Genomic DNA, 23,643 nt, shown 5'->3' on the forward strand with positions numbered 1-23,643 from the left:
TGCACCCGTTGTGCGGCACTAACAACGCTAGCGTCGTTGCGTCTGCATGTCGCATCGCGACGTGCAGCGCACGACGCTAGTGTGAAAGTAGCCTAACTTTTAGACAACCAACAAATAAAGTAGTGCTAGAGCATGGAAATATAAAATATATGAAATTTAAATTGCATTGCTGCTCTAGAAAATAGGAAAAATGAGAATACTTTGTGCATAAATTGGCCAAATAAAGGGAGTCTGTCACCCCAAAATTTGCCTATAAGCTAAGGCCACTGCCATCAGGGGCTTATCTACAGCATTCTGTAATGCTGTAGATAAGCTCCCGATGTATCCTGAAAGAAAAACGAGATAGATTATACTCACCCAGGGGCGATCCTGCTGCTGTCCGGTCCAATGGGCGTCGCGGTCCGGGTCCAGAGCCTCACATCTTCATGCGATGATGTCCTCTTCTTTGTTTCCTGCCGCGGCTCCTACGCAGGCGCACTGATTTGCCCTGCTCAGAGCAGCGTAAAGTACTGCAGTGCGCAGGAGCCAGGCCTCTCTGACCTTTCCCGGTGCCTGCTCACTGCAGTACTTTGCTCTGCCCTCAACAGGGCAAATCAGTGCGCCTGCGCAGGAGCCGAGACAGGAAGCAAAGACGAGGATATCATCGTATGAAAATGGGAGGCCCCGGACACGGACCATGACGCCCATCGGACCGGACTGCAGCGGGACCGCCCCTGGGTGAGTATAATCTATCATTTTTCTTATCTTTCAGGTTACATCGAGGGCTTATCTACACCATTACAGAATGCTGTAGATAAGCCCCTGATGCTGGTGGCCGCAGCTTATAGGCAAATTTTGGGGTGACAAGATTCCCTTTAATGTGTACCAGCAGCCACGATAAGGCAATTCCTATTGCTGGGAAACTACCTAATGTGAATCCTCTCTTAGGCTGAAGCCTACATTTATATGGGACGGTAGGATCCTGCTGTAATTAAAAACGCCTGAGGCTGAGGGGTGGAGTGCTCAGTCAAAGAGCCTAAGTATACAAATATCAAAAGACTGACCATCACTTCCAAACAGAAAACAGGTGCTTACAGTGCCTTGCGAAAGTATTCGGCCCCCTGGAACTTTTCAACCTTTCCCACATATCATGCTTCAAACATAAAGATACCAAATGTAAATTTTGGTGAAGAATCAACAACAAGTGGAACACAACTGTGAAGTTGAACAAAATTTATTGGATTATTTTAAATTTCTGTGGAAATTCAAAAACTGAAAATTGAGGCGTGCAATATTATTAGGCCCCTTTAACTTTAATACTTTGTTGCGTCACCTTTTGCTGCGATTACAGCTGCATGTCGCTTGGGATATTTCTCTATCAGGGATACCATCGTATCAAGTGGCGGCCGACTGCATTCTGCTTTTCCCAAGCGTTCTGTGCCTTTCCATATTGTCTGGCCTGTTCTGCCTTATCCTAAATCACTCTCCAGCACTTTAACGTTACAACTATAATACAGTACTGTACACTGCTCCCACTGTTGTACCCCACTATACTAAACCCAATCCTATCCTAATTTATAGCTGCCCTCTTATCTTATCTTTCACATCTTTCCCAAATCAAAATGCATAAATGACATTTAATTACTATATAATACCATTAACCCCATAACCCCCGCAGCTTTTCTTGGATTTTCGTTTTCGTTTTGCCCTCCCCTTCTTCCCAGAGCAATAACTTTTTCATTTTTTCCGTCAATATGGCCATGTGAGGGCTTATTTTTAGCGAAACGAGTTGTACTTTTGAACTACTCCATTGGTTTTACCATGTCGTATACTAGAAAACGGGAAAAAAATTCTAAGTGCGGTGAAATTGCAAAAATGTGTAATCCCACACAAGTTTTTTGTTTGGCTTTTTTGCTAGACTCACTAAATGCTAAAACTGACCTGCCATTATGATTCTCCAGGTCATTACGAGTTCATAGACACCAAACATGTCTAGGTTCTTTTATCTAAGTGGTAAAAACAAATTACAAACTTTGCTAAGAAAAAAAAAATTGTACCATTTTCCAATACCCGTACTGTCTCCATTTTTCGTGATCTTGGGTTGGGGGCAGCCTATTTTTTGCGTGCCAAGCAGGCGTTTTTAATGGTACCATTTTGGTGCTGATACGATCTTTTGATCGTCCGTTACTGCATTTTAATGCAATGTTGCAACAACCAAAAAAACGTAATTCTGGCGGTTTGATGTTTTTTCTCGCTACGCCATTTAGCGATCAGGTTAATCCTTTGTTTCTATTGATAGATCGAGCGAATCTGAACTTGGCGATACAAAATGTGTATGTTTTATTTTTTTATTTTGAGGGCGAAAGGAGGGTGATTTGAACTTTTATATTTTTTTTTAAATTTTTTTTTTTTTTTTTTAACTTTTGGCATGCTTCAATAGCCTCCATGGGAGGCTAGCAGCTGCTACAACCCGATCGGCTCAGCTACATAGAGGCGATAATCAGTTCGACTCTAGGTAGCTGAATTACTGACTTACTATGAGCGCCGACCAGTGGGTGGCGCTCACAGCAATCCGGCACCGACAACCATGGAGGTCTCCAGGAGACCTCGGGTTGTCATGCCGACACACCGGTGACTCGCGATCGCATGACACAGGTCACCAGTGTACATATTTCCGGCATGATTTCCGGAACGCCGTTTAAATGCAGCTGTCAGCATTTGTCAGCATTAACTAGTTAATAGCTACGGGTGGATCGCGATTCACCTGCAGCTATTGCGGGCACATGTCAGCTGTTCAGAAAAGCTGACATTTCTCGGAAAAGATGTGGGCTCACCGCCGGAGCCCACATCAAAGGTGGGGGGGAAACGACATTGGCGTAAATGTACGCCCGATGTCAGTAAGGGGTTAAACGAATACAGTAACATTAATAAACTTCTATACAGCAGCACATAGTATAACAGTGACTATCAGCACACATTTCGTACCTACACTGTTTAGAGTTTGAGGCACATGATAGCCTAAGGGTATGACAGAGTCTATGTGCACACGTTGCGGATTTGCTGCTTTTCTGCAGCGTTTTTTCCACGCGTAAGTGGTGCAAAAAAAAAAATTGAAAACATTGACAATCACATACAATATACATACTCACCGAACACCTAATCCATAACCCCTGCATCTCCTGCAAGCGATCAAAAATAATAAACTAACATATACTCCCTGTCCGCCGTAGTCCATGTAATACCGAGTGTCCCACGCCGATCTCACACGGCGATACACTGACAGGAGGTGATCACTCCCACAGTGTATCACTGAGCCGTTTGGGACCCAAACAGTGGTGGAATTTTTATTTTTTTAAAACATTATTTTTAAGGAAACTCTAAAGGCTCCTATACACATCAGACTAAAGTCGGCTGGAATTGGAGATGATGTCAGGTGAGAGGAGGATCTGGCAATTGAATTTCAGAAGCTGATACTTTGTTCTCCCTGGAGATAAGCCTCTCACTTATAGGGGGAATTGGGAGAGAAAGCTGTCAGCATGATCATTTGGCTGACAGTTATCTAGTGTGTTTGGGGCCATTAGTATTTACACTGACAGGAAGGGATAACACAGTAGTACAGGGCATCACCGCAGCAATCAGAGGCTTGTATGTTGTATGATCATCATCGCACTAATGAGGATTGTTGAAAAAAGTCTAAAAAAAAGTTTTTAAAAGGGAACCTGTCACTAGGATTATGCTGAGTAACCTACAGAAAGCTTCAAGCAGGGCCACCATCAGGGATTTACTGCCCTTAGTGACGTATGGGGCCCAGTGATCAAAGGGGGCCCGTAGTCAGCCCCATCACCAGGCCCGGCAGCAGGATTCTGCTAGTGCAGTAACTAAACTTGCCGCACAGGTTCAATCACAGGCTGGCAGCTTATATCAGTGAGCATGTCGCCGGCGCATGACGTCATTGTCATTCACCGGCAAGTCCGCGCTTGAAATGGCTGGATGGGACGACGCTGCTGGACGGCGGCCAGGTAAGAAGAAAGTGGGTTTTTATTTATTGAAAGCAGCAAGCCGCAATATGTTTGGGCTGCAGGATAGAGACATATGGACTATGTGTCTCCATTCTGCCCCATGATTCTGCACCATGGGACAGGATGGAGACGGATGGGGGCAGGAACACGAGACAAGATGGAGACAAATGGGGGCAGGAACATGGGACAGGATGGAGACAGGAACGAGACGGATGGGGGCAGGAGCATGGGACTGAATGGAGACGGATGGGGGCAGGAACACAAAAAAGGATGGAGACGAATGGGGGCAGGAACACGATACAGGATGGAGATGGATGGGGCAGGTACATGGGGCAGGAAGGAGACAGATGGGGAAGTATGGGGCTTGTTAAGCTAAATGTTCTCAACAAGTGCTTCAACTCATTCACAAAAAACCATTCCCCACTCAGATACGTCAATAGAAATTTAGGGGGCTTTCACGTTACTCGTAGCACAAAGACTCTGGAAATGTGAATGACCCCCTTCCCCCACTCCCACCCCCAAAAAGATCCAACGAGTTCAGCACCCCAAATCCAAATACCTCCCCTCTCTTATGGGTCCCACAGTGAACTTAAACCACATTTAGAGTCCACGTTTGGTATTTCTGTAGCGATGAGAGTCCGTCTAATTTACGGGGTCCATATCTCCAGAAGCACAAGTTGGCACAATGTACAGGGCACTACAATGTACTGGGCACTACAATGTACTGGGCACAACACTGACAGATTTGCGATTTTCACTCAGCAACATCCACTACTGTTTTTTTCCTGGAAAACAATCATTGAATCAAAATCATCACGACACCTGTAGATAAATTTCCAGAGGAGTGTAATTTCCAAAATGGGGTCACTTAAGGGGAGGATTCTGCTCTTCAGCAGAAAATTGTTTGACACATTTTGTTCACAGTTTGATCCATTTCCAATCATTTTTTCTTCACTGCGCAACAGTATAAAAGTTTTTAAAATGGTGTCACTTTTGGGTATTTTCTGTCACATAGGTCTCTCAAAGTCACTTCAAAAGCAATGTTATCTTTACAAAAGTTGGTTTTGTAAATTTTGTTGGAAAACAGACATTTTTGATCAACTTTTAACCCTTCTAACTTCTTAAAATAAAATTGTTTCAAAAATGATGCTTATGTAAAACTATATGGTGGCCCGATTCTAACGCATCGGGTATTCTAGAATATGCATGTCCACGTAGTATATTGCACAACCCACATAGTATATTGCCCAGCCACGTAGTATATTGCCCAGCCACGTAGTATATTGCCCAGCCACGTAGTATATTGCCCAGTCATGTAGTATATTGCCCAGCCACGTAGTATATTGCCCAGCCACGTAGTATATTGCCCAGCCACGTAGTATATTGCCCAGTGACGTAGTATATTGCCCAGCTACGTAGTATATTGCCCAGCCACATAGTATATAGCAGAGCCACGTAGTATATTGCCCAGCGACGGAGTATGTTGTCCAGCCACATAGTATATTGTCCAGTCACGTATATTGGCCAGCCACGTAGTATATTGCCCAGCACAGAGCCACGTAGTATAGAGACGTAAAAAAAAACAAAATAACATATACTTACCTTCCGAAGGCCCGTTGAAGTCTTGCTATACTCACCATCCGCCGCCTTTCCCGCTCCTCGCGACGCTCCCCGGACCGCTCCATTACAAGCGGCAGCTTCCGGTCCCAGAGCTGGTGTGAGCAGGAACTATGATGACGTCGCGGTCACATGACCGTGACGTCACGGCAGGTCCTTGTCGCACACCAGCCCTGGGACCGGAAGCTGCCGCTTGCAATGGAGCGGTCCCGGGAGCGTGGAGAGGAGCGGGAAAGGCGGCGGAGGGTGAGTATAGCAGGTTGTTTTTTTTATTATTTTTAACATGACATTTTTACTATTGATGCTGCATAGGCAGCATCAATAGTAAATAGTTGGGGACACACAGGGTTAATAGCAGCGGTAACGGAGTGCGTTACACCGCGGGCCGTTATCGCTGCCATTAACCCTGTGTGAGCGGTGAGTGGAGGGGATTATGGAGCGGGTGCCGGGCAGAGTGCTGGGGAGTAGGGGAGGGACTAATCAGACTGTGCCCGTCGCTGATTGGTCACAGCAGTCATGACAGGCAGCTGCCGAGACCAATCAGCGAATGAATAACCGTGACAGAAGGACAGACAGACGGAAGTGACCCTTAGACAATTATACGATAGACATGTGGGAAATGTTATTTATTGAGTATTTTGTGTTATGAACATGTCAGCAGGATTTTGCTAAGTAACCTACAGACACTGTCAGGTTGGCAGTACCCAAGTGGCGCGATTAGAGATGTTGTCTTTGTTATCAGGATAACAGCACTCTGTGCCTTGAGGGAACACCCGCCACGGAGGGGAATACCCGCCACTGAAAAGAATACTCGCCACTGAGAAGAATACCTGCCACTGAGGGGAACACCCGCCACTGAGAGGACATGTGGGGAATGTTCAGTACAACGAAGTAGAAGTAGAAAGGAGCACTCACCATCCAGAAGAAATGTTCAATATTTATTGCGGCATAAAATGTATAGCAAGGTCTCACAGGAGAACGTGGGTGTCACGAGACGACGGCCGTTTCACGCTGCTGCGCTTCTACGGGTCTAAGGTAAGGCTGGGGGGAGGGGAACTTTATGCGGTCAGAACACTACAAAGTTGCCGCCCCTACCCCAGCGTCAGCTGAGACAACCAGACACTTACTAATCAGATTAAAAGAACAAACAGATTAAAAACAACACGTAACACTTAAGGTACCTTCACACATAACGATATTGTTAACGATATCGTTGCTATTTGTGACGTAGCAACGATATCGTTAATAAAATCGTTATGTGTGACAGCGACCAACGATCAGGCCCCTGCTGGGAGATCGTTGGTCGCTGAATAAAGTCCAGAACTTTATTTTGTCGCTGGACTCCTGCTGACATCGCTGGATCGGCGTGTGTGACACCGATCCAGCGATGTCTTCACTGGTAACCAGGGTAAACATCGGGTAACTAAGAACAGGGCCGCGCTTAGTAACCCGATGTTTACCCTGGATACCATGCTAAAAGTAAAAAAAAACAAACACTAGATACTTACCTAACGCTGTCTGTCCTCCAGCGCTGTGCTCTGCACTCCTCCTGTACTGGCTGTGAGCCGGAAAGCAGAGCGGTGACGTCACCGCTCTGCTTTCCGGCTCACAGCCAGTACAGGAGGAGAGCAGAGAAGCAGAGCGCAGCGCTGGAGGACAGACGGCTGTAGGTAAGTATCTAGTGTTTGTTTTTTTTTACTTTTAGCATGGTATCCAGGGTAAACATCGGGTTACTAAGCGCGGCCCTGCGCTTAGTTACCCGATGTTTACCCTGGTTACCGGCATCGTTGGTCGCTGGAGAGTGGTCTGTGTGACAGCTCTCCAGCGACCAAACAGCGACGCTGCAGCGATCCGGATCGTTGTCGGTATCGCTGCAGCGTCGCTTAATGTGAAGGGGCCTTTAATGAATGAACTACTTATCCAGTACTATAGGAAGACTAAGGGTACCGTCACACTATACGATTTACCTACGATCACGACCAGCGATATGACCTGGCCGTGATCGTAGGTAAATCGTAGTGTGGTCGCTGGGGAGCTGTCACACAGACAGCTGTCCAGCGACCAACGATGCCGAGGTCCCCGGGTAACCAGGGTAAACATCGGGTTACTAAGCGCAGGGCCGCACTTAGTAACCCGATGTTTACCCTGGTTACCAGCGTAAAAAAAAAAAAACAGCACATACTTACATTCTGGTGTCCGTCAGGTCCTTTGCCGTCTGCTTCCCGCACTCAGTGACTGCCGGCCGTAAAGTGAAAGTGAAAGCACAGCGGTGACGCCACCGCTGTGCTCTGCGTTCACTTTACGGCCGGCAGTCACTGAGTGCGGGAAGCAGACGGCAAGGGACCTGACGGACACCAGAATGTAAGTATGTGCTGTTTGTTTTTTTTAGTTTTACGCTTGTAACCAGGGTAAACATCGGGTTACTAAGCGCGGCCCTGCGCTTAGTAACCCGATGTTTACCCTGGTTACAAGCGAACGCATCGCTAGATCGCATCGCTAGATCGGTGTCACACACACCGATCTAGCGATGACAGCGGGAGATCCAGCGACGAAAGAAAGTTCTAAACGATCTGCTACGACGTACGATTCTCAGCAGGATCCCTGATCGCTGCTGCGTGTCAGACACAGCGATATCGTAACGATATCGCTGGAACGTCACGAATCGTACCGTCGTAGCGATCGAAATGGCAGTGTGTGACGGTACCCTAACTCTATTCACAAGAAAACTGTCATATCTGATCTCTCTTTGAGACCTAATGGTCCTGTGGCATTGACTCGCAGTATCCATTTCTCCTCCCTCTGAAGTAACAGTCTATGCAGATCCCCACCTCTTGGAGGGAGTTTAACTCTTTCTAGGCCGGCAAACCGCATCACTGCTGCATTACCTTCATGTTGGTCTCGTAGATGGCTAATCAACCGAGGGACCCCTTTACCTGTCTTAATGGAATTGCAGTGTTCCCTAAATCTGACAAAGAGCGGGCGGATAGTCTTGCCAACATAATAAAATCCACAGGGACAAAAAATTACATATACTACATGCGTTGTTTTACATGTTATCAAATCCTGAACTACATGTCGCACAGGTCCTATCTGAATGCATTTATCTACTAGATGGAACTTACAAAAATTGCACTGACCACATTTGAAATTGCCTTCGGTGTTCCGGTTTGTAGCCACATGTGTCTTTCGGAAACTACTCTATTATGGACCAAGATGTCTTTCAAATTTTTACCTTTGCGGCAGGCAAAGAGAGGTCCGTGGCTAGTGGGGTCTGTGAGAGCGGGGTCTTTTTCTAGGATATGCCAATTATTTCTAATGGCCGTTCTAATGCAATTATCCATAGGGCTAAATTTAAAACTGAAGACAAATCACTTCTGTAACGTCTTTTCTTTTTTTGCCCTTACTCCTATATTGTCCTCTACCTCCGCCTTTTTTTGTGCATTATCCAACACTTTTCGGGGATAACCTCGTGCTCTAAATCTATTATAGAGTTCCTGGGATTGTCTTTTGAAACCTTCATCACTATTGTTTATCCTTTTAACCCTCAGAAATTGGCTATATGGGAGGGAATTTTTTATATACTGGGGATGTGCACTATTATAGTGTAGAAGGGAATTAGTGGCTGACGATTTTCGAAACACTTTGTCAATATCGAGCCTTCATGAACCCACAACTTCACATCTAAAAATTCCAAACTTAACCCACCAAAAACTGATGTCAGTCTCATGTTCATGGTGTTAACCTGTTCTAAGTGACAAATTGGTTGAACTCCTCTTCAGTCCCGTCCCAAATAATAAAAACATCATCCACGAATCTTAGTAAAAGTTTTATATGGCTTAAGAAGGGGTTGGTGTCTGCATACACATAGCGATTTTCAAAGACGGCCAAAAATAGGTTGGCTAGGGTACATGCAACGGGCGTACCCCTTGCAGTCCCTTCTACTTGCGCAAACCACTCGGAGTCAAATTGGAAGGCATTGTGTGTCAATATATATTGTAAGCCATCACAAATAAAATTAATCGTCTTTGAATCTGTTGCTGTGCAGGAGAGCACCTCCCTAACTGCTTGTACCCCTTGATTTTGCTGTATACGGCAAGAGCCAGTCAAGATATCTAGATAATGGTTCTGTCAGTGAGCCTACCCCTAAACTAAAAATAGACCCCACACCAAAATATAGTAATGATTTACGCACATTTTTAAGAACATATTTGGAAGGGGGAATTATTTCAGCAAAGCAGGTGGAAAAGTTACTCCCAAAATTTCCGAAAAAGCCACACTGGTACTATGTACCGAAAATAGATAAATCTCTGACAGCTCCACCTGGCCGCCCCATAGTTTCAGGGGTAGGCTCACTGACAGAACCATTATCTAGATATCTTGACTGGCTCTTACATCCCCTTTTAATTGACATTCCCTCCTATATACGGGATACAAAGAATTTTTTAGAGGTTTTGAAAAAATTCACTTGGCAAGAAACCTTTGTTATGGCCTCAATAGACATAGAGAGCCTTTACACCCGTAAACCGCAAAATCAAGGGGTACAAGCAGTTAGGGAGGTGCTCTCCTGCACAGCAACAGATTCAAAGACGATTAATTTTATTTGTGATGGCTTACAATATATATTGACACACAATGCCTTCCAATTTGACTCCGAGTGGTTTGCGCAAGTAGAAGGGACTGCAATGGGTACGCCCGTTGCATGTACCCTAGCCAACCTATTTTTGGCCATCTTTGAAAATCGCTATGTGTATGCAGACACCAACCCCTTCTTAAGCCATATAAAACTTTTTCTAAGATTCGTGGATGATGTTTTTATTATTTGGGACGGGACTGAAGAGGAGTTCAACCAATTTGTCTGTCACTTAGAACAGGTTAACACCATGAACATGAGACTGACATCAGTTTTTGGTGGGTTAAGTTTGGAATTTTTAGATGTGAAGTTGTGGGTTCATGAAGGCTCGATATTGACAGAAGTGTTTCGAAAATCGTCAGCCACTAATTCCCTTCTACACTATAATAGTGCACATCCCCAGTATATAAAAAAATTCCCTCCCATATAGCCAATTTCTGAGGGTTAAAAGGATAAACAATAGTGATGAAGGTTTCAAAAGACAATCCCAGGAACTCTATAATAGATTTAGAGCACGAGGTTATCCCCGAAAAGTGTTGGATAATGCACAAAAAAAGGCGGAGGTAGAGGACAATATAGGAGTAAGGGCAAAAAAAGAAAAGACGTTACAAAAGAGATTTGTCTTCAGTTTTAAATTTAGCCCTATGGATAATTGCATTAGAACGGCCATTAGAAATAATTGGCATATCCTAGAAAAAGACCCCGCTCTCACAGACCCCACTAGCCACGGACCTCTCTTTGCCTGCCGCAGAGGTAAAAACTTGAAAGACATCTTGGTCCATAATAGAGTAGTTTCCGAAAGACACATGTGGCTACAAACCGGAACACCGAAGGCAATTTCAAATGTGGTCAGTGCAATTTTTGTAAGTTCCATCTAGTAGATAAATGCATTCAGATAGGACCTGTGCGACATGTAGTTCAGGATTTGATAACATGTAAAACAACGCATGTAGTATATGTAATTTTTTGTCCCTGTGGATTTTATTATGTTGGCAAGACTATCCGCCCGCTCTTTGTCAGATTTAGGGAACACTGCAATTCCATTAAGACAGGTAAAGGGGTCCCTCGGTTGATTAGCCATCTACGAGACCAACATGAAGGTAATGCAGCAGTGATGCGGTTTGCCGGCCTAGAAAGAGTTAAACTCCCTCCAAGAGGTGGGGATCTGCATAGACTGTTACTTCAGAGGGAGGAGAAATGGATACTGCGAGTCAATGCCACAGGACCATTAGGTCTCAATGAGAGATCAGATATGACAGTTTTCTTGTGAATAGAGTTAAGGCCCCTTCACATTAAGCGAAGCTGCAGCGATACCGACAACGATCCGGATCGCTGCAGCGTCGCTGTTTGGTCGCTGGAGAGCTGTCACACAGACAGCTCTCCAGCGACCAACGATCCCGAAGTCCCCGGGTAACCAGGGTAAACATCGGGTAACTAAGCGCAGGGCCGCGCTTAGTAACCCGATGTTTACCCTGGTTACCAGCGTAAAAGTAAAAAAAAAAACACTACATACTTACCTACCGCTGTCTGTCCCCGGCGCTGTGCTTCTCTGCACTCCTCCTGTACTGGCTGTGAGCACAGCGGCCGGAAAGCAGAGCGGTGACGTCACCGCTCTGCTTTCCGGCTGACCGACGCTCACAGCCAGTACAGGAGGAGTGCAGAGCACAGCGCCGGGGACAGACAGCGGTAGGTAAGTATGTAGTGTTTGGTTTTTTTTACTTTTACGCTGGTAACCAGGGTAAACATCGGGTTACTAAGCACGGCCCTGCGCTTAGTTACCCGATGTTTACCCTGGTTACCAGCGAAGACATCGCTGAATCGGCGTCACACACGCCGATTCAGCGATGTCAGCGGGAGATCCAGCGACGAAACAAAGTTCTTGACTTTCTGCCCCAACCAGCGACATCACAGCAGGGGCCTGATCGCTGCTGCCTGTCACACTGGACGATATCGCTAGCCAGGACGCTGCAACGTCACGGATCGCTAGCGATATCGTCTAGTGTGACGGTACCTTAAGATGCACCAATTCCAGCACTTAGCCTCTCTTTTCCCACTTACCCTGTTGCTGTAGAAAGTGGGGTAATAGTTGTGGGGGGTTGAGGTCACCTTTGTATGGTAAGGTGACATCAAGCCCGGTTTAGTAATGGACAGGCATCTATAAGATACCTATCAATTAATCTATATATATATAATTGTCTAAGGGTTTTTCTGTCTGTCTGTCTGTCCTGGAAATCCAGCGTCCCGTGGCCTCGACCAATCAGCGACGGGCACAAAGTGGCGACGATAATGTCATAAAGGTTGCCTCGACCAATTAGCGACGGGCAAAGTCTGCCGCGAATTCGCCTCGACCAATCAGCGACGGGCACAGTATTGACGTAGATGTCATAATGGTTGCCATGGCGATGATGATGTCATAAAGGTTGCCTCGACCAATCAGCGACAGGCACAGTCTGCCGCGAATTCTGGAATCATCATTGTCCATATACTACGGGGACATGCATATTCTAGAATACCCGATGCGTTAGAATCGGGTCACAATCTAGTAATCCTATAGTTGTTAAGGGGTTAAAAAGACTCTTTTAATGAACTAAAACACAACACCATTTGACCATATTATTGTTACGCCTAATCCATGCAACGCCCTAGATCTCATGCAAAAAAAAACCCAAAAAACAACACCACAAATACTCAGTTCCGATGTAATACATTTAATAATGAGAGTCCCACGATGATCTCCCGTGTAGAGCTGTAACATAGGGAGATGTGACCGCTCTACAGGGGCTCCGATGATACACTGCGGGAGTATTATCTCCGGTCAGTGTCTCATCGGAGTTCATGCTCTCACTTTGCGGCACCACTGCGTGGGAATTTCTCACGCAGCGGTGACGCAAGTGACTGGACGGACTCCGGTAACCTCTAGGCGGTGGAGTAATACAGTGCAGGAGGATACCTGCTGTCACTGTATCACCGGAGCCCCTATAGAGCGGTAAAATCTACAGATGTAACAGTTCTACACGGGAGATTGTCGTGGGAGACTCGATATTAAATGGATTACATAGAAACAGGGAGTATACTGTTGGTTTATTATTTTATTTTGCAGGTGATCGAGGGCATCGGGGATTAGCTGTATGGTGAGTTTACTGTATGTGTACTGTATAAACTCGAGTATAAGCCGAGATTTTCAGCCCAAAAAAATGGTCTGAAAGTGCCCCTCTCGGCTTATACTCGAGTCATGGTCGGCGGGTGAGGGGGAGCGACGACTGTCAAATACTCACCTGCTCCCGACACGGTCCCTGCATGTCCCACGGTCTCCGGGCGCGGCAGCTTCTTCCCCTGTTCAGCGGTCACTAGTACCGCTCATGAAAGTAATGAATATGGACTCCACTCCCATAGGGGTGGAGCCGCATATTCATTATTTTAATGAGCGGTACCATGTGACCGCTCACTTCAGGAAGAAGCTGCAGCGCCCGGAGACCGTGGGACATGCAGGGACCGTGTCAGGAGCGTTGGGAGCAGTTGAGTATTTCATATTCACTTTTCCGCATTCCACCGAAGCTCCGTCTTCTGCGTCCTCTGCAGTGACTGTTCAGGTCAGAGGGCTCGATGACGTATTAGTGTGCGCACCGCCCTCTGCCTGAACAGTCAGTGCGGAGAGACGGGACGCTGAGGAGCAGCGGGTAGCGACAAGAGGTATGTCTTTTTTCTTTTGTTAGTGCAGCAGCATTACATGTGGCACAATGTTATATGGAGCATCTATGGGGCCATAAAGAACTGCATGGAGCATTATATGGGACATCTATGGGGCCATAAAGAACTGCATGGAGCATTATATGGGGGCATCTATGGGGCCATAATGAACTGCATGGAGCATTATATGGGGCCATAATGAACTGCATGGAACATTATATGGGGCCATAAAGAACTGCATGGAGCATTATATGGGGCATCTATGAGGCCATAAAGAACTGCATGGAGCATTATATGGGGCCATAAAGAACTGCATGGAGCATTATATGGGACATATGTATATGGAGCATCTTATGGAGCATTATATGGGGGATATTTTAATATGGAGCATCTTATGGGGTCATAATGAACTGCATGGAGCATTATATGGGGCTCCTGATTCAATATGGATATTCAAAAACACTTAACCTACAGATGTCTCAATTACTTTTATTGGTATCTATTTTTATTTTTGACATTCACCGGTAGCTGCTGCATTTCCCACCCTAGGCTTATACTCGAATCAATAAGTTTTCCCAGTTTGTTGTTGCAAAATTAGGGGGGGGGGGGAGGGGACGGCTTATACTCAGGTCGGCTTATACTTGATAAGCCTATAAAGAGGGCACCGGAGATAAATACTCCGCCATGATGAATATAATAGAAAACCAAAAGAAAATGGACACCAGAGCTAAAAGTAAACAATTTTATTGAAACAACAATCTAAAAAATACATCAGTACTACATATAAGAACCAGAGTAAAAAGACACAATGAGAAAAAGAAAGGCGACACTAGTGCCACACACGGACCCTATAATTAAATGAGCAAGTAATCAATTGCAATCCTGTCAAAGGTATATAAATACACGTATCGATACCATATATTAATAAATAAGATGGTAATTAGGCAAACAAACAATAAGAGACTATAGTGTCAGATAAATAGCCGGGCATGTGGTAAACACAATAAACAAAAAGCTCTCAGGGTATGTTCACACGTTCCTGATTTCCATCCTTTTTTTTTTTCAGGACTGTTTTTTAAAAAACTGCAGCTCTTGGCAGAAAACGCAGGTCCTTTTTTTGTCCTTTTTTGATCCTTTTTTTAATGCAGTTTTCTATGCAGTTAAAATGGCTGAAAATACCCTAACCCTACCCCTAACCCTACCCCTAACTGTACCCCTAACCCTATTCTAACCTTAGTGGGAAAAAAAAAAATTCTTAATTTTTTTTATTGTCCCTACCTATGGGGGTGACAAAGGGGGGGGGGGTCATTTACTATTTTTTTTTATTTTGATCACTGAGATATAACCTATCTCAGTGATCAAAATGCACTTTGGAACGAATCTGCCGGCCGGCAGATTCGGCGGGCGCACTGCGCATGCGCCCGCCATTTTGCAAGATGGCGGCGCCCAGGGAGAAGACGGCCGGACGGACACCGGGACGCCGGGTAAGTATAAGGGGGGGAGATTAGGGCACGGGGGGGCATCGGAGCACGGGGCGGTGGGATTGGAGCACGGGGGGGCGGGATCGGAGCACGGGGGGGGGCAGCCACACTCCGCCCACGCACTTCCGCCTGCTTCCCCGCACCACAAACCGCAGTAAAACCCGCAGATATTTTTTTCATCTGCGGGTTTTACTGCGGGGTTGACCTCACAATGGAGGTCAATGGGTGCAGAACCGCTGCGGCTCCGAAAAAAGAAGTGACATGGTACTTCTTTTTTACCGCGGCTATTCAGCGCGACTTTTTTTCCCCGATTCCCGCATCATGTGCACAGTGGTTCCTGTTTTCCATAGGGTACAGTACACTGTACCCTGCATGGAAAACAGCTGCGGAACCGCAGCGGCAAAAACGCTGCGGTTCCGCAGAAAAAAAACGCACTGTGTGAACATGGCCTCAAATAATATATAGGTGCAGGGAGGTTCCAAAGTATAAATACAAGCGCAAATAAAGTGTCTTATGCGAACCTTATGTAGCAGGGTACCCAATATAACTATACTAGCAATGATGCATGTCCGCAAATCCAGGGAAAACCCATATGCAAAAGTGGGTAGAAAATAAGCTGTACCTGCATAGTATCAAAACATGACAAGTGAGAAACGAACCAACCTGCTGCCGTGCGTGGAAAGAGGGGCCCCGACTCGCGTTTCGCAGTGTTGCTTCCTCGGGGGGGGGGGGGGGACGCTAGTGAAAGAGGGAATGAAAGTCTCCTTTTATGTCATACACATAAAAGGAGACCTTCATTCCCTCTTTCACTAGCGCCCCCCGAGGAAGCAACACTGAGGAAGTGTTACGAAACGCGCGTCGGGGTAAAGGAACGGACCCACGGACATCATACATCTCTGTAAGTATATCAATAGCCTACCTTGTTACATGCCACAGACCCCCCCTTTTGGAAAGCAGCATTGTAGATTAGTGGGTTGCGCTACTGTGTACATGCCGTATGGCAGTGAAAAAGTAATTAAGCCCCACTTTTTACTTGGCTTTACCTCATTACACTGAGCCGCTGTGTTTGGAGGATGACGTCACCATTCGGCTTGTGTTAATTTGGGTGATGTAGGCAGACTTGTTCATTTGGTCTAGGTTAGGTATCTTGCTATTGTGTACTCTGATGTGTTTCATTTTTGATGTTATGTGGATAGTTCGCTCCTTTTTCATTGGAGGTTTTCTCTGGTTTATTATTGTTTTTTATTATTGAAATTATTAATAAATATTATTGATTTTTTTTATCATGGTTCATTGTGTATTTTGGAGGTCTGCGGCGCTTTGCGACTATTTAAGACTCCTATTGGATTTGAGTCTGGTTCTTATATGTAGTACTGATGTATTTTTTAGATTGTTGTTTCAATAAAATTGTTTACTTTTAGCTCTGGTGTCCATTTTCTTTTGGTTTTCGGCTTATACTCGAGTATATACTGCACATGTAAATGTGTGTACTGTATGTTTTGTTTTTTTTTTGTTTTTTTTACACTTGAACACAGTGGCCGGATGATAGGATTAATACTGTCCCAGTACCTAGCCGTCACCGAAGCAGGAATAGCCGGATGGTAAAAGTCGTCCCATCCGGCAATAGCTACCCAAACACACACACACACACACTTCTCCGCACACAGTCTCCGCCCCACACTCTTCCCCCTGCCAATCTGCAGCATTTTTCGCACTTAACTCCGCAGCAAATCCACAGATCTTTTAACACCAGCGGTTTTGCTGCAGATTTGACTGACACAATGGAAGTCAATGGGTGCAGATCCGCAAAAAGAAGTGACATGCTGCAGAACATAAAACGATGCAAATCTGCGTGGATTTTCCCACAGCAATTCTGGATTTCCCATTGACTAAAGGTACCTTCACACATAACGATATCGTTGACGATATCGTTGCTTTTTGTGACGTAGCAACGATATCGTTAAGGAAATCGTTATGTGTGACAGCGACCAACGATCAGGCTCCTGCTGTGATGTTGTTGGTCGCTGGGGAAAGTCCAGAACTTTATTTCGTCACTGGACTCCCTGCAGACATCGCTGGATCGGCGTGTGTGACACCGATCCAGCGATGTCTTCACTGGTAACCAGGGTAAACATCGGGTAACTAAGCGCAGGGCCGCGCTTAGTAACCCGATGTTTACCCTGGTTACCAGCGTAAAAGTAAAAAAAAAAAAAAAACACTACATACTTACCTACCGCTGTCTGTCCCCGGCGCTGTGCTCTGCACTCCTCCTGCACTGGCTGTGAGCGTCGGTCAGCCGGAAAGCAGAGCGGTGACGTCACCGTTCTGCTTTCCGGCCGCTGTGCTCACACAGACAGTACAGGAGGAGTGCAGAGAAGCACAGCGCCGGGGACAGACAGCGGTAGGTAAGTATGTAGTGTTTTTTTTTTTTACTTTTACGCTGGTAACCAGGGTAAACATCGGGTTACTAAGCGCGGCCCTGCGCTTAGTTACCCGATGTTTACCCTAGTTACCCGGGGACTTCGGGATCGTTGGTCGCTGGAGAGCTGTCTGTGTGACAGCTCTCCAGCGACCAAACAGCGACGCTGCAGCGATCCGGATCGTTGTCGGTATCGCTGCAGCGTCGCTTAGTGTGAAGGGGCCTTAACATTGGTTGTGTACTACACTGCGGATTTGATGCAATTCCGCTCATCCAAAAACGCTGCGGACCCACATCAAAAACCGCAACCTGTGCACATAGCCTTACAGTCCAACAACATCCGTGTCTTCGTGCTGGTTTCCCCAATAATAAGTCTACCCCCCCCCCCGATGATTTCTCCCATACTGCAGCATTACACAGCCCCCGGCAATACACAGCCCCTGATCCCGCCACACATCCCCCGACATTACACACAGCCCCCGGCATTACACACAGCCCCCGATCCCGCCACACAGCCCCCGACATTACACACAGCCCCCGATCCCGCCACACAGCCCCCGACATTACACACAGCCCCCGATCCCGCCACACAGCCCCCGACATTACACACAGCCCCCGATCCCGCCACACAGCCCCCGACATTACACAGCCCCCGATCCCACCACACCACCCCCCCCGGCATTACACAGCCCCCGGCATTACACAGCCCCCGGCATTACACAGCCCCCAATCCAGCCACACATCCCCCAGCATTATACAGCCCCCGATCCCAACACACAGCCCCCGGCATTACACAGCCACCAATCCCAAACATCCTCCAGTATTATACAGCCCCCGAACCCACCACATAGTCCCCAATCCCAACACACCCCACCCCGGCATTACACAGCCCCCGATCCCACCACACCACCCCCCGGCATTCAACAGCCCCCGATCCCGCCACACATCCCCCGGCATTACACAGCCCCCGATCCCACCACACCACCCCCCGGCATTCAACAGCCCCCGATCCCGCCACACAGCCCCCGGCATTACACAGCCCCCGGCATTACACAGCCCCCGGCATTACACAGCCCCCGGCATTACACAGCCCCCGGCATTACACAGCCCCCGGCATTACACAGCCCCCGGCATTACACAGCCCCCGGCATTACACAGCCCCCGGCATTACACAGCCCCCATAAACCTTTCCTCACACCTCGCCCCCTTGTACCTGCAGCTTCTTATACGGCAGCTGCTGTACTCGAGCAGGTAAAGGACCTGTGTGACGTCAGACCCATGTGACCATGTGAGTGGATGATGTCACATGAAGGGGCGGTGCTTACAGCCTGAGCCCGGATGCTGATTGGTTCCTGGAGCTCTTCATACAGACTCCATTCTAGTTCCCTCTTCTTTTTTTTATGCGTTTTTTATGGAATTTCTCCAGGTGTGAATAGCGCAGACATCACCGGTCAGAAAGGAAGGTTCATTACACTGTTCTCTATTTCATGGATTTTGACAAAAACATTTTAATTTTCCTGACTTATGAATCTTACATTGTTATTGTCACTTTCAGTAATATATATAATCATTTAGCGCTGATTGTTCAGTGTCACCAGAATGTGACGTCTCCCGTCTGTCACCAGTCGTGTCTGCAGCCGCGACATTGTGAGGAGGGGGCGGAGCGTCACAGAGAGCTGTAAAAGAGCGCAACCTACAGTCCTCCTAAGGCCGGCGTCACACACAGCGTAAAACAATACGGTCCGTATATTACGGCCGTAATACGCTGAAAAGTCCCGAAAAAAGTGGTCCGTAGCTCCTCCGTAGGCAGGGTGTGTCAGCGTTTTTTGCGCATGGCATCCTCCGTATGTAATCCGTATGGCATCCGTACTGCGTGGTTTTCTCGCAGGCTTGCAAAACCAACATACCGCTATAGAAGTGATCCATGTGTCCCAAAAAGAAAAGAAAATATATGTATACTGTCTATATATATATATATATATATATATATATATATATATATATATATATGTCAGTAGACACATATATTAGAGAGAAAAGCCAGTAATTCAGTGCGGTGTACAGTAAAATCACACTGACAGCTTACAGTAGAATAGGTAGAATAAATGTGTACACATAGAATAGGTATATATATATATATATGTGTCAGTAGACACATATATGTATATATATTAATATTTATTCCAGCGCTATACAGCTTGAAAGCCGGTAATTCAATTACCGGCTTTTTCTTTCTCCTTCCTAAAACCCGACATGATTTGAGACATGGTTTACATACAGTAAACCATGTCTTCTCTCCATTTTTTTTGCAGATTCCACACTACTAATGTCAGTATTGTGTATCTGCAAAATTTGGCCGTTCTAGCTCTTAAAATAAAGGGTTAAATGGCGTAAAAAGCTCCCAGGCTTTCTAGGTAATTTCCCACGATCTATGAACAGCCAGCAGAGGGCGCCTCACCGCAAATAAAGCTAAATATAGATCATTGATCTATTTTTAGCCTCATTCCCTGGGGTTTTGCAGCGAGGAGTAGCATTGCATTAGCAAAGCTCCTTGCTGCAAAATGTTTTAACCCCTTCAGAAGGATTTACATCGTTGGACGTTACAGATCTGCGGAGGGTAAGTATATTGTTGGTTTATTATGTTTTTTTACTCACAGAACGAGGGTCTTCAGTGACTGGATTGGGCGTTGAATAAAATACTGCAACAACCATTGTTTTTATTTCATTAAAATAATTGTACAAAATGTGTTTGTGTTTTATTTAACCCTTTACTAGTATTGGATTAATAATGGATAGGTGTCATAATTGACGCCTCTCCATTATTAATTAGGCTTAATGTCACCTTACAATAGCAAGGTGGCATTAACCCTTCATTACCCCATATCCCACCGCTACACGGGAATGGGAAGAGAGTGGCCAAGTGCCAGAATAGGCGCATCTTCCAGATGTGCCTTTTCTGGGGTGGCTGGGGGCAGATGTTTTTAGCCAGGTGGGGGCCAATAACCGTGGACCCTCTCCAGGCTATTAATATCTGCCCTCAGTCACTGGCTTTACTACTCTGGCGGAGAAAATTGCGCGGGAGCCCACGCCAATTTTTTCCGCCATTTAACCCTTTATTTTAAGAGCTAGAACGGCCAAATTTTGCAGATACACACTACTGACATTAGTAGTGTGGAATCTGCAAAAAAATGGAGAGAAGACATGGTTTACTGTATGTAAACCATGTCTCAAATCATGTCGGGTTTTAGGAAGGAGAAAGAAAAAGCCGGTAATTGAATTACAGGCTTTCAAGCTGTATAGCGCTGGAATAAATATTAATATATATACATATATGTGTCTCACTGACATATATATATATATATATATACCTATTCTATGTGTACACATTTATTCTACCTATTCTACTGTAAGCTGTCAGTGTGATTTTACTGTACACTGCACTGAATTACCGGCTTTTCTCTCTAACAGCGCTGCGTATTTCTCGCAAGTCACACTGCTTGTCCGTGTGTAATCCGTATTTTTCACGCTTCCATAGACTTTCATTGGCGTATTTCTTGCGCAGTACGGTGACAAACGCAGCATGCTGCGATTTTGTACGGCCGTAGAAAGCCGTATAATACTGATCAGTAAAATACGGCAAATAGGAGCAGGGGCATAGAGAATAATTGTGCCGTATTTTTTGCGAGTTTTACGGACGTAGATTCTGCGCTCTTACGTCCGTAAAACTCGCATGTGTGACGGCGGCCTAATAGAGCGCAACCGACAGTCCTCCTAATAGAGCGCAACCGACAGTCCTAATAGAGCGCAACCGACAGTCCTAATAGAGCGCAACCGACAGTCCTAATAGAGCGCAACCGACAGTCCTAATAGAGCGCAACCTACAGTCCTAATAGAGCGCAACCGACAGTCCTAATAGAGCGCAACCGACAGTCCTCCTAATAGAGCGCAACCTACAGTCCTAATAGAGCGCAACCGACAGTCCTAATAGAGCGCAACCGACAGTCCTAATAGAGCGCAACCGACAGTCCTAATAGAGCGCAACCGACAGTCCTAATAGAGCGCAACCGACAGTCCTAATAGAGCGCAACCGACAGTCCAAATAGAGCGCAACCGACAGTCCTAATAGAGCACAACCGACAGTCCTAATAGAGCGCAACCGACAGTCCTAATAGAGCGCAACCTACAGTCCTAATAGAGCGCAACCGACAGTCCTAATAGAGCGCAACCGACAGTCCTAATAGAGCGCAACCGACAGTCCTAATAGAGCGCAACCGACAGTCCTCCTAATAGAGCGCAACCGACAGTCCTCCTAATAGAGCGCAACCGACAGTCCTAATAGAGCGCAACCGACAGTCCTCCTAATAGAGCGCAACCGACAGTCCTCCTAATAGAGCGCAACAGACAGTCCTAATAGAGCGCAACCGACAGTCCTAATAGAGCGCAACCGACAGTCCTAATAGAGCGCAACCGACAGTCCTAATAGAGCGCAACCGACAGTCCTCCTAATAGAGCGCAACCGACAGTCCTAATAGAGCGCAACCGACAGTCCTAATAGAGCGCAACCGACAGTCCTAATAGAGCGCAACCGACAGTCCTCCTAATAGAGCGCAACCTACAGTCCTAATAGAGCGCAACCGACAGTCCTAATAGAGCGCAACCGACAGTCCTAATAGAGCGCAACCGACAGTCCTAATAGAGCGCAACCGACAGTCCTAATAGAGCGCAACCTACAGTCCTAATAGTGCGCAACCGACAGTCCTAATAGAGCGCAACCGACAGTCCTCCTAATAGAGCGCAACCTACAGTCCTAATAGAGCGCAACCGACAGTCCTAATAGAGCGCAACCGACAGTCCTAATAGAGCGCAACCGACAGTCCTAATAGAGCGCAACCGACAGTCCTAATAGAGCGCAACCGACAGTCCTAATAGAGCGCAACCGACAGTCCAAATAGAGCGCAACCGACAGTCCTAATAGAGCGCAACCGACAGTCCTAATAGAGCGCAACCGACAGTCCTAATAGAGCGCAACCTACAGTCCTAATAGAGCGCAACCGACAGTCCTAATAGAGCGCAACCGACAGTCCTAATAGAGCGCAACCGACAGTCCTCCTAATAGAGCGCAACCTACAGTCCTAATAGAGCGCAACCGACAGTCCTAATAGAGCGCAACCGACAGTCCTAATAGAGCGCAACCGACAGTCCTAATAGAGCGCAACCGACAGTCCTAATAGAGCGCAACCTACAGTCCTAATAGAGCGCAACCGACAGTCCTAATAGAGCGCAACCGACAGTCCTCCTAATAGAGCGCAACCTACAGTCCTAATAGAGCGCAACCGACAGTCCTAATAGAGCGCAACCGACAGTCCTAATAGAGCGCAACCGACAGTCCTAATAGAGCGCAACCGACAGTCCTAATAGAGCGCAACCGACAGTCCTAATAGAGCGCAACCGACAGTCCAAATAGAGCGCAACCGACAGTCCTAATAGAGCGCAACCGACAGTCCTAATAGAGCGCAACCGACAGTCCTAATAGAGCGCAACCTACAGTCCTAATAGAGCGCAACCGACAGTCCTAATAGAGCGCAACCGACAGTCCTAATAGAGCGCAACCGACAGTCCTAATAGAGCGCAACCGACAGTCCTCCTAATAGAGCGCAACCGACAGTCCTCCTAATAGAGCGCAACCGACAGTCCTAATAGAGCGCAACCGACAGTCCTCCTAATAGAGCGCAACCGACAGTCCTCCTAATAGAGCGCAACAGACAGTCCTAATAGAGCGCAACCGACAGTCCTAATAGAGCGCAACCGACA

The 23,643-nt window shown here is 46.5% G+C and overlaps 1 protein-coding gene across 1 annotated transcript in view; it reads right to left on the reverse strand.

Moving 5' to 3' along the window:
* LOC138663858 (zinc finger protein 665-like) overlaps nt 1-19,111 on the reverse strand; it is an 84,564-nt gene extending 65,453 nt beyond the window's left edge. The window contains exon 1 of the mRNA XM_069750213.1: nt 19,046-19,111. The gene's annotated coding sequence lies outside the window, so the exon portion shown is untranslated. The remainder of the gene's footprint in view (nt 1-19,045) is intronic.
* Between the last annotated feature and the right edge of the window lie 4,532 nt (nt 19,112-23,643).

The sequence above is a fragment of the Ranitomeya imitator genome, chromosome 2, assembly GCF_032444005.1.
Source record: "Ranitomeya imitator isolate aRanImi1 chromosome 2, aRanImi1.pri, whole genome shotgun sequence".
NCBI lineage: Eukaryota > Metazoa > Chordata > Amphibia > Anura > Dendrobatidae > Ranitomeya > Ranitomeya imitator.